Source organism: Heptranchias perlo, chromosome 26, assembly GCF_035084215.1.
Source record: "Heptranchias perlo isolate sHepPer1 chromosome 26, sHepPer1.hap1, whole genome shotgun sequence".
Lineage (NCBI taxonomy): Eukaryota > Metazoa > Chordata > Chondrichthyes > Hexanchiformes > Hexanchidae > Heptranchias > Heptranchias perlo.
Genome location: NC_090350.1, coordinates 30,159,244 through 30,176,247, shown reverse-complemented (window position 1 = coordinate 30,176,247; position 17,004 = coordinate 30,159,244). Strand labels below are relative to the sequence as shown.

At 41.2% G+C, this 17,004-nt stretch overlaps 1 protein-coding gene across 3 annotated transcripts in view; it reads right to left on the bottom strand.

Moving 5' to 3' along the window:
* LOC137342642 (tyrosine-protein kinase Fyn-like) overlaps window positions 1-17,004 on the bottom strand; it is a 235,288-nt gene that overhangs the window by 125,845 nt on the left and 92,439 nt on the right. For all 3 annotated transcript variants that reach the window (XM_068006681.1, XM_068006679.1, XM_068006682.1), the window contains one exon: window positions 9,612-9,670. The gene's annotated coding sequence lies outside the window, so the exon portion shown is untranslated. The remainder of the gene's footprint in view (window positions 1-9,611; window positions 9,671-17,004) is intronic.

Here is a 17,004-nt window from a genome sequence, read left to right as displayed (position 1 = left end):
TAGTTATGCAAAGGCTTTAATGATATCTGACATTCTGGATTACATTACTTACTTTCTTTTTACATTTCCTGCTTCTCTTTTCTGTACCAGAAAAAGCTGCCATGAAGTTGCAAGATGGGATCAGATGCAGAAGGCTCTTTGGCCCAGTTATTTCCAGCTTTCTTGAATACTATCCTACTATCGACCACTTCTTTTTAAAATTCACCTGAACTAGACAACCAAGGCTTCATTCAAAGGACAGCACTTTGGTCAGTGCAGGACTCCCTCAGTACTGCACCGGAGTTTAAGTTTACATTATGCATTCAGGTACTAGTTTGGGGTTTGCACCCACAATCTTTGATCTAGAGGCAGGAGCGCCACTGACTGAAACAAGCTGATACACTTGGTTTAGTTTTGCAAAATAAAAAGACCCATCCTGCTGCTTGAAACAGGAAAGGTTTGTGCGATCCATCCAAGGATGCATTTGCTTGTTAAAACATTATATTGAAGTGCAGGTCACTTTTAATGTGCTGTAAACTTTATCTATCAACTTCCTGATCCAGCTGGTGCCGTCTTCCTTCTCAGTCAGAGAGAGAGTCACAGATGCAACAGTAAGTCTATTATGTGTATCACTGCTGTGTGGGAGGCAGGGTAAGGTTGAGTGGCATAATGAGAGTAGACCGCGTTGTATAAGTAACACATTATCAAATGCGTAGACCACTGCCAACAATAGTAATTGGTGCATGCTAGTGAAAATACCATATAAGCAAAAGGCCCCAACATCTAAACTAATGTCAAAGCAAAATACTGCGGATGCTGGAAAAGAGAAGTGATGAGAGGTCATCGACCTGAAACGTTAACTCTGTTTCTCTCAGCACAGATGCTGCCTGACCTGCTGAGTGTTTCCAGCATTTTCTGTTTTTATATCCAAACTAGTGTAAAGCTCCAAAATTATGATTTGAAATATTCCACATGGAGCCTTACATCACAGGATTTCTGAACTCAGAAATGACAGCAATCTAAATATTTCCAGTGGGCAGGCAGAGAACAGTTACAATTATTGTTGCATGTGGTTTATGCCCTTATTTTACATATTGAAATTTTAAATATGAATAAAAATGAATACTTCCAGTGGAAAGGCAAAACAAGGGAGGAAGTAAAAGCCAGCAAGACAGAAATATTCTTGGGCCACCCCCACCCCAATGCCAAGGAAATGTGTGCCTTGATGTTGACAAAAAGGCTCCAGCCACATGGAAAACAGAGTGGTAACTACTTTACGTACACACAATACTACATATAGACAGAGATTCAGATACTGGGTGAAATGATGGAATATCAATACCGAAATATAATGGAAAAAATACATAAAAGCTGCAGGAGTAATCCTGCCATTGCAAGACACAAGCTGGATTTTGGAAGAGTTTGAAGGACTGATATTTCTGGCCCTTGCACCCAGGAACTGGGGTAGGGGGTGGAGCCTGGCCTGTTGCTGCAAAAAGCACAGGCTAGGCGGCACCGTTCTAATAAAGCAGAAGTGAATATCTTTAGCCTCCAACCTCTTTTTCCAGAATCTGCACTTGCTGGGTGCCCAAATGCTGTGGCTCCCAGAATCAACTCGCACTATGGCCTGTCCCCCAAATCCCCACTGACTGAAGGGTCCAAGGGGCAGGCTGAAGATCTGCAGGTAGGCCGCAATTTTAATTTTTTTGCCCATTCCACTCCATCAGCAGCCAGAAGGTCCCAATCACCAAGACCAGAGAGGCTTCCTGATCTTCCTGCCCTTATCATCAGTGCTACATTTTTCCAATTTTCTTCCCTCCTCGTCTGAAGATGTCAATTGGGGTACATTTCCATAAGTACTACTGGGCCTCCGGTATCCTGTTCAAGTGGCCATTCTTTATGTGTGACCCTAGATATGGGCATCAGCAGCCTATTGAATCATGAAGGGTATGGCAATCAAGTCCGATATTGTTCCCTCGTCATGTCCACACATGTGTTTTCCAGCAGGAGCCCTTGGCCAGTAATCAGAAGCTAATTTTTCCCTCCATAGCTCAGGGACTCTGATGCCAATTGGAGTTCCACAACTGCTGCAACAGCTGAGATTAGATAACATGGGCCAACAATCAACTTTTAAAAAAATCAGTCAATAAAGAAATCAACGGTGTTAATTGTACGTGAGGTGGGTTAAAATATGCTTGGCAAAAATTGTAATTTACTGTGGCCAGCAGGATGTGAAGCGCACATCTCAGTTGCAAAGCTGCAAGGAGGTTTCACAGCTCGCGATTCTGATATTTCCAGCTTCTGAGAATTGCAAGATTTGTCATTCGATTAGCATACTGACTTTACCGCACTGCTATCCATTGTAGCTTGGGTTTGGTGGCAATGCTGTAAAATAAAATAGGTGGTACTTCCGCGGTAAACCAAAAAGAAGTGGTTTCCACTGGCACCTCAGGAGGCAGCGCTGCTCCCTTGATAGCAAAGATATTCCTTTCGGAAGCAGCCATATATTTTAGCCACTAGTGGCTTTGCTGCACTTTACATGTGCTCCCCAGTCATTTGTGAAAATGTGGTGGCCAGAAACAATGTTGCAAATTGCAACTTAAACGCAATTGCACATACACACATGCACAGTGAATTCATTCACGTTATAAAGGGGGTCATTTCCCCTGGAACCATTGGACATAATTGCAGAACAATCTTCTTGAAGAGGATATAAGTGTAAAAGCATGTCTCTCTTGGAGACGGTGAAATATTACTCCAGAAGGAACAGGTAATCCAAAGTACTACCCCTTTTTCATAGTTAAGTTCCTAATAGAGTAACGCCAATATGGTTCAACATCCAGGCAAACATGGTAGTGTAATCCACACCCCCAAAAATGGCACTGTCCAAGGAAAAGTTTCACCCCTTTGCGAGTTTTACATCAGTATTTCTGCAGTGTAAACAAGCTCTTGGTTTTTCACCAGAGGGGACAGTGTAAATGCTGTGGAGGTGGTACTGGTGCCTGGAGTAAGTGGACTACAGGTGTTCCATGTGTATTATAAACACTTTGTTGGATATATTCTGGTTATCTGATCTCTTCACTTTTTATCTCAAGTCTTCTGTTATTGCTAAAGTCATAAGAGGTATAATCATTTTGATTGGCTAAAACTTGTTTCATAATTAGTTCAGCAAAGCACACAAATAAATGTAATTGGCCATACGGTAGAGTTTAATATTTGCAATATTTGATTCTTGGCTTTCAAAAGATTATGTTTTTACGATTGTACTACTCATTTAGAAAAGATAAAACAGTTTCCCCAAAATTATTTAAAAATCTATCAACTAAGCTCTTCAATCTAGAAACATTAACGCAATGTCATACTATTAAATTCTCCTGTCCCTCTAAACATCTGTATATTTTAAGCAACTTCACAGAAGTTTTACTGAAGAATACTGATAGAATACTGGCAGATCCTCTGTGCCAGGGTCTTGGGTCCACATTTCAAGATATAAACTTGTGTCCCTGATGTGCATAAAAATTAAATCTTGCCTTTTTTCACTTTGCACCCCAAGACAATTTAACTTACTGTTGTGTGTAGTTTCATTGCAATAGTGGCCATTAACGTGAACGCCACATATGATGGAGGACATTCTAAGCAGTTAGGAGATAAATATCAAATTGTTTTTAGAAATTCTTAAAATTTAGATTGGGCGCAATGGCTGCTCTCTGGTCACAAACACAGTATCCTCCGTCTTTGAATAATTTCTCCTCCCTTGCCCAGTCTCCCAACTTGTATTCCTATCTCTAGTGCATCTAGGTTCACTCAGTCCCACGGTCATCAAGGAAACGAAGTGCACAGATAAATCAGTGTCTCCTCACTCTTCACCACCCCTACTATAATTACATTGCATTTATAGAAGCTCAATGTGGGCCAAAGTAAAGCACAGACTATATCAATGTGCAAAAGGTCAAAAATATGGCTATACAAAGGCAAAGTGAGGAACTGCTACATATATTGCCATGCACAAGAGAAAATGCTGGTGTCAACTATGAGAACCTGGTGCTGGATCTCTAGGGTATATATGAAACAATTGTGCCTGTGTTCTTCTTTAATACTTTTCTTGATTGAGATGATTTCTTCATTTATTGACACTATCAGACACTTGAGCCAGAACTTGAGATCCTGAGGTCACAGAAATCAACACTGGTTTACAAAGTCCTGTGTGACAGATAAGGACCATCAACAGTTAGGCCTTCACTGAAGAGCACAGCAGGATTTAATTTTTACCCTTGATCATTACATCACTGCAATGTAACATTCATCAAAAAATAAATTACATGTGAAACCTCATTAATTGCTGTTATTAGATCTATGAATATTACGGTCTGAAGTATAAAAATAGCTAGTCTAAGTAAGGTTTTCTCATACATTTCGAATAGTAATTTTGTTTGCTCAGGAATTATTGAAAAAATTCAGTGATGTTATCGCTCTGTCAGTTACGAAATATTTTGCTAAATAACCCAACCACATAATCCACTTCAACATAGCTTAGCTATTTATATTATAGCTTTCATTTTATTTCACTTTGAAATTGGTTTCATAACTGCAGCAAACAGATACTGCAGGTCATCATCTATCTGTATGTGCAGAGATTTTACAAACTATCATTCATCTGAATCCAAGTTTCCTAATCTGACTGAAATTCATTCCCTATTTATGCACCAGAAAGTCAATGGAGGCTTGAACCTACACAAAGATTAAATGGCATGAACACATATACTGTCTATGTGGGTAATTATGTTTTTTACATGTCATTGAGCAGCAAAACCCACATCTCTAGTATTGAGTGATCTAAAAAAAAACATCAATTTTAAAACACTTTGCATTATAAGTGTTGTGTCTTGATTTTGACTGAAATGATGCCTGTACTGATCCCAAATTACAAAAAAAAATACTTTTGGAAACTGTAGTAGGTGCCCTACATTTCAAATCCACCGTGGCCCTAAATAAGGCTGCCAATTGACTAACTGGCATTAAGATAACGGTTCATTCATGAATCTTAATTATTCCATTCCTGTTCCACGTCATTTTGCCTCAAGTACTTCACTGCCATTTTCAAAATCTATTTTAAAGTAATACTGTCATTTTAAAGTAATCTAATCCTGGACAATATCATTACTAGTTGACCTGTTAACCTCTTGTGAAGTAATGGGTAACCATCAAAGCTGCATAAGGGATGTCAAATGGTGGATTATTACACTAAGTGCTAAGGTAACACGAAGCATCAAATACCAAAATAGATTTTTTTCTCTCCTCTTGTGAAGGCATTAATTCATTTTGATGTATGACTCCATGACACCAGCTACTTCGAGTACCTCACCAAATTTCCCATTCTTCACACATGAGCGTAGACAGAGAATGCTGACGCTATTTGACCAAGAGGAACATCACAGCCAAGCCTAATGCTTTCTCAACCCAATGTCTATGCAGATGCACTAACCACCTGTTATTGGAAAGGAATTAAGCATGGGGCTTCTGGCTATTTCTCAGTCCTCTCAAGCCCAAGAATGGAGAGATGAATCGCTACTGCTGCCCAAGCAAATACTAGACCCTTTTAATAGAATGCAGAGTCCTAGGGGATAATTTTAACTTTTGCCGATTGTGTAAAAGAGGCAATATGGGATTGGCTGCCCATTATACACGTCGCCTGATTTTCTTCCCATTGAAGTCAATGAAAAGGAAAATCAGGAGAGATATACAATGGGCAGTCAATCTGATACTGCCCATTTTACACTATTGCCAAATGTTAAACTTACCCCCCCTAGAGTCCAAAAAATTTTAAGTCTGGACAGTCCCTTTGTGCTGTCAAATTTGAAGTTAAACTCCAGAGTCAGATCTACAGATCAATTCATTTAGAAGTCTAATTCAATCCAGTTGGCCGTTAGAGCCATGAAAATGGAGATCCTCAAGGAACTCTGCATGAAGGATTGGCCATTAGACAACATACATGTGTGGGCTTGAGTCCTTGCTTGGTGGATAACAGATACCAGAACTACTGCTAAGCACCATGATAAGGAATACCATTTACCATAAAATGTGTCAATGCATTGCCACCAGCATGCTGCTCACAAATGGAAACACAATATACACCATCAAATATTGGTTTCAACAGCAACCCACTCAAGGTAGGCAGTAAACCATAGATATACAAGCTCATGTCCACATACCTAGCCTTTAAGTAAGGAATTCCAGCAACTGTCATCCCAAGCCTCAGAGTTTCCTCATCAACTAATTAATGAACATCAGCCTTCAACATAATGGACAGCCAGCAACATGCCAGCTCACTTGGTGTTATAGATGTCTGAATCCAATGTTATGAGCCAGGCTTATGCATCAACAACTGCTTTATCCGGATCCTTATGTAAGGGATTATAACAAAGAACAGTGCTCACTGTTAGGCTGAGCGTCCCTACAGGGTGCTAAGCAATATGTCCATATATCCTGAAGCCCTCCTTGTCTTTAACCATTTTCCCACAACTTGGCCGTGGATCTCTGAAAGATATATGCCTGGGAGTTCTGAACTATAAACAAAAACTTATTGGGTGAATGTTTTAAATGCCACAAGTTTAACCCACATTAGGACTTTGTCATCTTTGAAGACAGAGGATAAAGTCCAGAGCACCCTTTACCTCTGTTCAGTTGAGTTCCAAAGAAATGTGTCCAACCCGGCGTCAATATGAGTTGATAATTGGGATGGACGCCTTTGTATCTTCCAGTCAATATCTTCAAAATCATATCTCAGGAAATTTGGGACACCTGCCTTGAGCCTAGTCAAAGGACCTATGTAGGGCAGCTTGCAATATGCCCATGTGTGAGATCCACGACCAAGCTGTGAGGTGGATTTGTAGCAAAAAGGGAAAATTGTTACAGAGAAGGAGGGCTCCTGGTTTTACGGTCATATGACTAAGCATCCTGTAGGGAGAGTCAATCACACACTGCCTTTATGGACAGTCATTACCATATCCCATTGGTTAGCTTATTGTATGAGATGGCAAGCGGAACACACTAAGTTACCCAGGAAAACTGACCAATACATTGTCCACAAAAAGAAGTGTCCCAATTCTTTTAAATGAATGTAATTGTTATCAGTGACTCTTAAAATGGTTCTTTGGTCACTTCAGCCTGTATTTAGAATCATAGAATGGTTACAGCATGGAAGGAGGCCGTTCGGCCCATCAAGTCCGTGCCAGCTCTCTGTAAGAGCAATCCAGCAAGTCCACTCCCCCGCCCTATCCCCATAGCCCTGCAAATTTTTTCCCTTCATGTACTTATCCAGTTCCCTTTTGAAAGCCACAATTGAATCTGCCTCCACCTCCCCACCTTGGCAGTGCATTCCAGATCATAACCACTTGCTGTGTAAAAAAGTTTTTCCTCATGTTGCCTTTGGTTCCTTTGCTAATCACCTTAAATCTATGTCTTCTGGTCCTTGACCTTTACGCCAATGGGAACAGTTTCTCTCTATCTACTCTGTCTAGACCCTTCATGATTTTTGAATACCTCTATCAAATCTCCTGTTCTAAGGAGAACCAGCCCAGTTTCTCCAGTCTATCTGCGTAACTGAAGTCCCTCATCCCTGGAATCATTCTAGTAAATCTCTTCTGTAACCTCTTTAAGGCCTTCACATCCTTCCTAAAGTGCGGTGCCCAGAACTGGACACAATACTCCAGTTGTGGCTGAACCAGTGTTTTATAAAAGTTCATCATAACCTCCTTGCTTTTGTACTCTGTGCCTCTATTTATAAAGCCCAGGATCCTGTATGCTTTCTTAACCCCTTTCTAAACCTGCCCCGCCACCTTCAACGATTTGTGCAGATATACTCATCTCTCTGTTCTTGCACCCCTTTTTGAATTGTACCCTTTATATTGCCTCCCCTCGTTCTTCCTCCAAGCTTAGATCTCCTTTTTGGTCCCTAATCGGTCCCACCCCTCCTCCTACTACCCATTTACTACTTACATGCCTAAAGAAGACTTTTGGATTCCCTTTTATGTTAGCCATTAATCTATTCTCATACTCTTTGCCCCTCATTTCCTTTTTCGCTTCCCCTCTGAACTTTCTATATTCAGCCTGGTTCTCACTTGTATTATCAACCTGACATCTGTCATTTGCCCCTTTTTTCTGCTTCATCTTACTCTCTATCTCTTTTGTCATTCAGGGAGCTCTGGCTTTAGTTGCCCTCCCTTTCTCCATCGTGGGAATGTACCTAGACTGTGCCCGAACCATTTCCTCTTTAAAGGCCGCCCATTGTTCAGTTTTGCCTGCCAATCTTTGATTCCAATTTACCCGGGTCAGATCCGTTCTCATCCCACTGAAATTGGCACTTCTCCAATTGAGTACTTTTACTTTAGAGTGGTCCTTGTCCATTTCCATAACTAATCTAAATCTGATGATACTATGGTCTCTAAATGTTCCCCCACTTGCTCCACTTGGCCCACCTCATTCCCCAGAACCAGATCCAGCAATGCCTCCTTCCACATTGGGCTGGAAATATACTGGTCAAGAGAGTTCTCCTGAACACACTTCAAAAATTCTTCCCCTTCTTTGCCCCTTACACTATTACTATCCCAGTCTATATTAGGATAGCTGAAGTCCCCCATTATCACTACTCTATGGCTCTTGCACATCTCTGGAATTTCCCTGCAAATTTGCTCCTCTATATCCTTCCCACTAGTTGGTGGCCTTTGAATGTATAATCTAAAAGGATTTTGTTCTCATGAGGCAGGTTGTAGGTTTATATGGGAATGCACAACTCCATAAGGCTAAGGAAAACCCATTTAAATTGCTTTTGTCAATTTTTCTAAGACATTTAACCTGGTGCCTCATGCAACCCTCATGAAGCTGGAAGCTATCGATGCACATGGCCAAATCTTGGATTTTATCTGGCAATTATACGCCAGCTCCAAGACCTGCATAACAATAGATGGGAGGCTCAGTGGGGGTAATTTTGACTTCAGACAATAGTGCAAAATGTACGATAATCGGCTTGGCCACCCATTAAACATCCCTCCTAATTTTCATTTCCAAGCCGATTATCGTATGTTTTACACTATCACCTAAAACCAAAATGACCCCAATGAATCTAAATCTCTTGAAATAGCATTGAGGCAGGGATGTCCATTGTCACCCCTCCTATTTCGTGTCTTCATCAATGTGTTGGATGGCATCATAAATTATGATTTTGGATTGTCTGTTCCAAGCAACTGAGAAACATTTGCTGCTTTTTTTTTTACTGACCAGAATATGACATAGAATACTTCACCACTTTTGAAGATACACTTGACAGACTGGCTGTGTCCTTTTGTCTTGTACCAGCAGAAAATCTATCTAGCCATCGGCTGAAAGCATGCAGACACCTTCACAGCTGGCTCATAAAAATATATACTTACAGAACCTTAGAGAATGTTCATGTTCATTTGACAATGATAAATGGCTGGGTTCAAGTAACAATAAGTAATTTAGTCGAATTAGAAAACGTGCTGAAAACATGCACAGACTGATTCCAATAGTCCTTCTGGACAAAAAACCCCACTTTCCTCATTATTCTGGATGCACAAAATAATTTTAATGCAAATTTTAATGCAAACTTAACTTACCAAATATACACCAGCATTCAGATCATCTGTTCCAATATTGTTTGATCAGACATGGAAACCTAGAGCAAAAACAAAAAAAAGCAAAAACTGAATATCTACAAATTCTTACTTGGATTGACCAGATTTAGTACACTCCAAAGCCTACAAACATTGGAGATATATATTTATATGTACACACCCATAAAGGCATTTCAGAAAAGCAGAACACACTAGATCCCTAGGCTAAATGACCAATGCATAATGTATAGCATGCATTTTCTGTTCCTGTAATTACCATACTTACTTCCAGTAACACGTATCCTATTTCTTTTTATTGATAACACACCTATTGTTATAAAGCTGCGTATCCTCTAATTCTCCCTCAGCAATGTCACAGGAGATCTGCTAAAATACACACATTTCTTTTCTAATAATTTTATTTCCTGTTGTTGTAAATTTTTGTCACACATCAGTTTTTTCCAATACAAATGTGTATGTCCACATTTTCCATTCAATTTTCCTGTTATTGTCACAATGTAATTATAGGCTCTGGCCACCAGGTGACTCAGTGGACCAAAATTCTAAAATCCACCTCACCACTCTGCTGCCATTTTCCTTTTCACAGGTTAAGTTTCTCCATTATCAGCTGACCTCAGGCACTTTACTAGTATAAATACACACACAGATATCTAACAGTATGTAAGAGTGTACAAACATCACACTTTGTTACAGGTACAAAACAATCTTAAAGGTTGCTTCCGGGCTGTAGCCTGAAACAGTCAAATGCATTATAATCCGAAAACAACCAATCTCTGAGCAATCTCATCCTGTGCTTGCTTACCAACAATTACACTTCATGCATATATGGCATAACACTCCTGTCAACACTAAACAGTGCATTATTCGACTTACCATGAGCAATGCCACAGGAGATCTGCCAGTAATAAATAAATAGTACATAGAAATGAACATCACGCCCCAAGCCCCAAACTTTGTTTTATATCTGGAACGAGCAGGAAGTGTAAACAGTGTAGAAAGAAATCTAAGCACTTCATCCCATTTTTTTTAAAAAAAGACAATATGAACTGGAGACTAAAATTTACAAGCAAATTACTAACCTCTAATTGATCTCAACAACTTACAAGCAGTTAAAATGATCTGGATTCCCACAGAAATTATTTGAGTGACCGTAAAAGAACAGATCATATGAGCAGCTAAACATCACAACCGTTCACCAGACCGCAGGCTGTGAGCAACAGTGGATCTCCTAGTGTTTATGTATACAAGTCTTGCATCTAATGCATGTCTATAACAAGTCAAGGTATCAAAAATATATATTGTTTTCTGACCTAGATAACTAGGTCTCTTCCCAAGAGCAAAACCAATCTACAGAAGGTTCCTTCAACAATCGGCCTAAAATTGAGTACAACACCTGCCTACTTGGACTACATCCCCACAAGGAACACTTGGTGCAGTAGAGACAGGCCAGTGTAAACGTGACTAAACATCACAACCATTCTCCAGATCCCATACTATCTGCAAGCAATGCCACGGGAGATCGGTTAGTGGCAAATGAAAGGACAGTGTTTAGAATGATGAATGAGGGAGAACATTTGGAAGGATATCTTTATTAAGTCATACAAAAATCTTATTTGTAAATATTAAAAGATTTTAAATATTCACTGACTCAATAAATTGGGGAGAAAGGAAGTGATGAGTGTTGTTGAAAGTGGTAAGTGGAAATAAATACAATATCTGCACCAGGTCCACTGACCTCCATGCTGAATTACCTAGAAAAGCAGAAATTAATTTGGTCAGGATTAACTGCATTTTAAATAGTCAGCCAAGCATCGATCTACAGTATTTACTGCAGTCCCTATGTGATCCCAGATGCCATCTTTCTCTTACCTTCCCCAGAGTGTAAGATTTACTGTTGTTTCAAACTAACACAGAACTGAATTACATTTACTTTTTCAGTCCACTCCTGTATAAGTGAGTTGCAACCCAACATTAACATTGGACCCATGTTGCTCGAGGCTTCTCCAATGGCTCAGTGAGTTTGTCCATTGAGCCCTTTACCCCTTTATTTGTGTGTGTGTTCTTTCTATATGAGCTGAAGGCCATCTAACATTTGCATAAACAGATCCAGAAGCTAATCAAAATGTAGGTTGGTATAATTTGTAAATAAAACATAGTTCTGTGTCCTACTTATTGATGTAAGTGTCAGAATGCGATTAAATTTTGAGTCTACATTCTGTTGAGCAATACAATGACCTCTTTAGTTGCCAGTTATCACTGACCAATCTAAAACAACATACTAAGCTGAGGTCAAGCAACACAAATTGGAGGGGGGGGGGGAAGTCGAGGGCTATCGATAGTGTCTATCCATAATTCCCCCATTTTTTACATCAATGGATAGTGTTTAGTGCAATGCTCACTTGTTTCTTTCTCCCCTACATATTCTTGTAATCAGGAATTCTCCTATGAACACACTGCTTTTGAGAATATTTCTCCCACCCCCCCCACTTTCCCAACATTGTTTTCTCCTCTTTCTTGAAAGCACTAACTTGTCCTGGTACATAGTTCCATTTAGTACCTCTCCCAAGTGGCCCTTCTTCATGTGTGAACCTAGATAAATAGTGTACATAAGTTATTTTACCATGGGGGGGGGGGGGGGGGGGGGGGCAAAGATTGGCTTCATCTGGTGTCCAGATATAGACAATGTCCACTTTTCAGAACAGCTCATTGGATAGTAATCAGGATGCGTAACTCCTTCCCTAGCCTGGGATACAATGGCCATTTGTAGCATCTCTAGTGCTACCCCAGATAAGATCAATAAGTCAATACAGACTAGGAATCAAACTTGGGCCCTTACAGTTTTAAAAATCTCAGTACCACACCAGGTGGTACATTCACCCACTGAATCATTGGGGGAGCTTTAGCAGAGTTAGTAAAATCCACTGGAATTTACATGCAGGCATTTATTCTCTACACATACTTAAGGACAGTTTACTTAATGGAAGGAGATGGACTACGGGAAAAACTATTGTTTTGTTTTAAAGTTCATAAAAAATGTATCTTTTACTTGCTGCTAAAGGAATTATAGCATCCCAGGCAACTTTTTCCTTATAGTTTATTAAATTGTATGAATCACCTTCCATAGTAATGGGTTTTGCTGACAAGTAGCCATCTGTAATGGGATATGTTACAGCATTCAAGAAACAGCTAATAAATCACCACAATAATAAAATCTATGTAACCAGTTTCACTTTAACCCTTCTGTTCTTTTGGACTCGATTGTCTGCTGGCTTCAAATGAGCAATGTTCACACATTACAAGATACTGAATTACTAAATGTGACTTGTGTATTCATCATAGCAGTTAGAAATAATGGGAAAATGATGTATTAATGCAATGCACACTCATTAAAACCATATTCATGGCCACCCCCTCGACCTTGCCATCTCAAGTGGCCTCTCTACTCCCATCATGTCAATCACGGATAAGGCCCTCTCTGATCACTTTCTTGTACCCTCTCCACTCACATCCCCCTTCCCCCTCCCAACCCCACTTCTTTCTGTGTCTGCCCCTGGAAAAAGCTCTCCCCCAAGTCACTTGTAATGGCACTTTCAAATTCCCAATTGTCTAGCCTTTGGCCCTCCATTCACCAGGACATTTCCGCAGCTACCGATCTGCTCAATCACACCCGCACCTCCGCCTTTGATGCCCTTGTCTCCATCAAAACTATTACTCACTCTCACCCTGGTCGCTCCTCCTGGTATGGCCCTTATCTCCGCTCCCTTAAGTCCAAGGGACGCAGACTTGAATGTTTATGACAGACAACTGATTTAGCCATTCATCGCCAGATGTGGCTGGATCACAGAAAGTACTACGGGGTCCTGCTCTTCTCTGTCAAAACTGCTCACTATTTCAGGATCAACCTGGAATACAAAGATAGCCCCCGGCCTCTCTTCGCCACTACCAACCAGTCTTCTTAAACCCCTCTCCCCTGCTCCTTAACAAAAGCACAAGGAGCTCATGGACCTCTTTGTCACTAAGATTGAGACCATCCGTTCATCTGCCTCTGCCACTTCTCTCCCTTCCCCTAGCCCATCAAGCCAAACTTCCCCTAAAGTTCTCCCCTGCCCTAGCCCTGAATTCGCATCTTTCTCTAGTTTCTCTCCTATCTCCCCTCAAGTCTTCTCCGAGCTCACCTTGACCATAAAACTTACCTCCTGCTCCCTCGACCCTATTCCCACCAAACTGCTGACCATCCAACTTCCCTTCCTGGCCCCCATGTTAGCTGATATTGTTAACGGATCCCTCTCCTCTGGTACTGTTCCCCTCCCCTTCAAATCTGCCGTCTTCAACCCCTTCCACAAAAAAACCACCCTTGACCCCTCTGTGCTTGCAAACTACCACCCCATCTCCAACCTCCTTTTCCTCTCCAAAGTTCTTGAACGTGTTGTTGCCTCCCAAATCCATGTCCATCTCCGCAACTCCATGTTTGAATCCCGCCAATCATGTTTCCGCCCCGTCACAGTACTGAAACAGCCCTCATCAAACTCACAAATGATATCCAATGTGACTGTGATGATGGTAAACTATCCATCCTCATCCTTTTCGACCTGTCTGCAGCCTTTGATGCGGATGACCGCACCAGCCTCCTCCAACACTTCTCCTCCGTCATCCAGCTGGGTGGGATTGTGCTCGCCTGGTTCCATTCTTAACTATCCAGTCGTAGTCAGAGAATCACCTGCAATGGCTTCTTTTCCTGCTCCCGCACCGTTACCTCTGGAGTCCCCCAAGGATTTATCCTTGGCCCCCTCCTATTTCTCATCTACATGCTACCCCTCGGCGAAGTCATCCGAAAAGACAATGTCAGATTCCACATGTACACTGACGACACCCAATTCTCCCTCAAGACCACCTCTTTCAACCCGTCCTGCACGATCTCTCATTTGTTACACTGCTTGTCCGAGCAAAAATTTCCTCCAACTAAATATTGGGAAGATCGAAGACATTATCTTTGATCCCCTCTGCAAACTTCGTTCCCGAGCCACCGATTCCATCCCTCTTCCCTGGCTCCTATCTGAGGCTGAACCAGACCTTTCGCAACCTTGGCATTCTGTTTGACACTGAGATGAGCTTCCGACCACATATCTGCTCCATCACTAAGAATGCCTAGTTCCACCTCCGTAACATCGCCTGTTTCCACCCCTGCCTCAGCTCATCTGCTACTGAAACCCTCATCCACGCCTTTGTTACCTCTAGACTCGACTATTCCATTGCTCTCCTGGCTGGCCTCCCATCTTCCACCTTCCATAAACTTGAGCTCATCCAAAACTCTGCTGCCCATATTCTAACTCGCACCTAATCCCGTTCACCCATCACCCGTGTTTGCTGACCTACATTGGCTCCTAGTCCGGGAACGCCTCGATTTTAAAATTCTCATCCTTGTGTTCAAATCCCTCCATGGCCTCACCCCTCCCTATCTCTGTAACCTCCTTCAGGCCTACAACCCTACAAGATCTCTGCGCTCCTCCAATTCTTGCCTCTTGCGCATCCCCGATTTTAATTGCTCCACCATTGGCAGCCGTGCCTTTAGTTGCCGAAGCCCTAAAATTCCCTCCGGAAACCCCTCCGCCTCTCTACCTCCCTCGCCTCCTTAAAGACGCTCCTTAAAAACTACCTCTTTGACCAAGCTTTTGGTCACCTGCCTAATAACCTCCTTATGTGGCTCGGTGTCAATATATGTTTGATAACGCTCCTGTGAAGCGCTTTGGGTCATTTTACTACGTTAAAGGCACTATACAAATACTGCTTCTTCTTCTTCTTGTAATTCCATAAAATTTTATTATAGATTTTTTGTTGTTAAGGTGAGATACCACAGAATATCTTAATGGAAAAGTAAACCTTGGTTGGCAGGATTGGTGCTACAATTAACAATTTTACAATTCTACCACCCACCAAGAACTTTCCTATTTAAACGTTAAAAAATCAAATCAGAATTGTTCCATTACACTGAAAACCCAACTTCGTTTAGAAAGGTGACACCGAAAAATCTAAATGAATTGTCGATTCCCATCCATCTATTGCTACCGCCTCACATCATTTTCTAGGCTGCCATGACAGAGACAAGTGTCACAGGCTCAGTTGATCTGTATGAAGGAGAGACCAGCTGGTTTAGAGATGGGCTACAGCAACTGCATTTTAAGGATACCATTTTCAAATGTTGTGTTTTAAAGCACATGTTAAAAAAAGGCACTGAGACAATAGGTGTTTAATATGCTAATGGTAGCAGTTTTCACAAAGACTGCCACCAACAAGTAATTTGCCAGCTTGTCTCAGTAATGGATGAACACCTCACATGTATTCTGTTGGGAAGTCTCTGGTCCAGGGAGCAGAGCAGGAGGTGTCTGACAGGCCTTTCTTTTTGGCTGTGAACCAAGGGAAATGTAAAAGAAACAGAGACAAAAGAGTCACAGGCAGTTAGGTCCAGCAAAGGATGAAAGGTCAGTGAAGTTTTTAAAAAGAGAAAGTTGCAAGGACTTTTGCTGAGACTAAGAAGTTAGAAATGCTGGAGGACATTTGGAAGTCATTGTTTAGAAAGACCACTCACTGATGTGGAAAAGCATGGCATGTTCTTTATTTTGTATTACTACAGGAAGATAAGTTGTACTGATTCAGTGAGTCCAATCATAACTGGTGTCCTGTATGCTCACTTTACCATGAAATCAAGCAGTTTATAAAGCTTTATCTCACAAGTGTTTGCTCAATTTGCCTTTGAAGATATTGAAGAAACATCCATGCAAAAGACAGAAAGAAGGAAAGACTTGCATTTATATAGTGCCTTTCACAACCTAAGGATGTCCCAAAGCACATTCCAGCCAATGAATTACTTTTGAAGTGTAGTCACAATTGTAATGTAGGAAACATGGCAGCCAATTTGCACACAGCAAGGTCTCACAAACAGCAATGTGATAATGCCCAGATAATCTGTTATAGTGGTATTGGTTGAGGGATAAATATTGGCTAGGACACCAGGGAGAACTCCCTTACTCTTCTTTGAAATAGTGTTGTGGAATCTTTTATGTCCACCTGAGAGGGAAGACTCAGTTTAGCACCTCATCCAAAAGACAGCACCTCTGACAATGCAGCACTCCCTCAGCAGTGCACTGGAGCTTCAGCCTAGATTTTGTACATAAGTCACTGGAGTGGGCCTGTGAACCCAAAACCTTTTGACTCAGAGACAAGAGTGCTATCAACTGAGCCATGACTGAGATATGAATAGCTTGTTTATGTCACAAGGGGGTACTACTGTTTCATCCCTGGGTTATGCCACCATACAAATTGATACAACACAGTGTGAATTAACTCACATAAAACTAAGATGCTTAGTTATGGGACTGGC